Below are 1,499 nucleotides of genomic sequence, written 5' to 3'. Positions count from 1 at the left end.
GCTTCACCTCTCGGATTTTTCTCTGTGTCACTGGGGAAGCTGTCTGTAGGTTTGGGAATCTGCTCGGAGAGGTATCCCACTTGAAATTCCAGCCTTTTGATGGTGTCTCCCTGATTCTTGATATTGGCTTGCACCTCCTCCTTGAATACCTTATTATCTTGAATCTATTTGCATATGCCCTCAAGTAGAGTCTCAATTCTGGAGAGTCTATTTTCAGATGATGGAGGGTTGGGATTGGAGTGATGAGAAGGGTTGTTTTGGTTTTGGTATGGATGTGGAGAGGTGTTGTTAGGGTGGTGTTGATATGATCTCTGTGTGGAATGTTGGTGAGCTGCATGGTTGTTGGGGTTGTGACGTCTCTGATCTTGGCCTTGATCCTGTTGATTTCCCCACCCAAAGTTTGGGTGATTCCTCCAACCAAGGTTGTAGGTCTTGGAGTATGGATCATGGGTCTGCTTGGGTGAGTTTCCAATGTAGTTGGCTTGTTCTTGCTCATCCTCTGCATCTGCATTCACTCCCTCTTAGGTTGCTGATGAGGTGGTGATTGCTGCTACTTGGTTCCTCTCCATCTTCTTGGTGAGGTCAGCCAGCTGCTTGGTAATAAGCTTGTTTTGGGCCAGCAGTGCATCTACATTGTTTAGCTCCATCATTCCTCTAGTGTTGCCTCTTTCGGAAGCATAGAAGTAGTCATTCTCTGCTACAGTCTCAACAACATCTATGGCCTCCTCAATGGTCTTCTTCTTGTTCAGAGATACCCCGGATGAGTGGTCTACTGCCTTCTTTGATTCATAGGAAAGGCCTTCGTAGAAAATGTGCAGCTGCACCCATTCATTGAACATATCTGGTGGACACCTTCTTGTCAGGTCCTTAAACCTCTCCCATGCTTCATATAGAGTCTCACCATCTTGCTGCCTGAAGGTTTGTACCTCAGCTCTCAGCCTGTTGATCTGTTGAGGAGGATAAAATCTTGCCAAGAATTTGTTCACCACATCTTCCCAGGTTGCTAAACTCTCCTTTGGAAAGGATTCCAGCCATTTAGATGCCTTGTCCTTGAGTGAGAAAGGGAACAGAAGTAGTCTATAGGTGTTAGGATGAACACCATTAGACTTCACAGTATCACATATCCTCAGGAAGGTGGTCAGATGTTGATTGGGGTCTTCTTGGACACTCCCTCCGAATGAACAATTGTTCTGAACAAGGGTGATGAGCTGTGGCTTTAGTTCAAAGTTGTTGGCATGTATGGTTGGCCTTTGGATGCTGCTTCCACAGTTTCCTGGGTTTGGGTTGATGTAAGAACCCAGAACCCTTCTCTCTTGCCCAGCCTGATGTGCTGGACCTTCTCGACCATGGTTGTGAGCCTCTTCTTCATGATGGTTCTCCATATTTTCATCCATGTTTGGTTCAAAATACTCCTATTCTTCCTCCGCACCAACTACTCGTTTTCCTCTTGCTTTTCTCCTTAATCTAAGGAAGGTCCTCTCAGGTTCAGAATCAAAGGA

At 45.8% G+C, this 1,499-nt stretch overlaps 1 non-coding gene across 1 annotated transcript; it reads left to right on the top strand.

Moving 5' to 3' along the window:
- Positions 1–834: 834 nt before the first annotated feature.
- LOC112761609 (small nucleolar RNA R71) lies at positions 835–941 on the top strand. Its single transcript, XR_003181998.1, has one exon. It is a non-coding gene; the product is annotated as a small nucleolar RNA R71 (small nucleolar RNA).
- Positions 942–1,499: the final 558 nt, after the last annotated feature.

The sequence above is a fragment of the Arachis hypogaea genome, chromosome 16, assembly GCF_003086295.3.
Source record: "Arachis hypogaea cultivar Tifrunner chromosome 16, arahy.Tifrunner.gnm2.J5K5, whole genome shotgun sequence".
NCBI lineage: Eukaryota > Viridiplantae > Streptophyta > Magnoliopsida > Fabales > Fabaceae > Arachis > Arachis hypogaea.
Note: the sequence above shows the minus strand (reverse complement) of the source record. Positions and strands in the feature narration are given on the sequence as shown.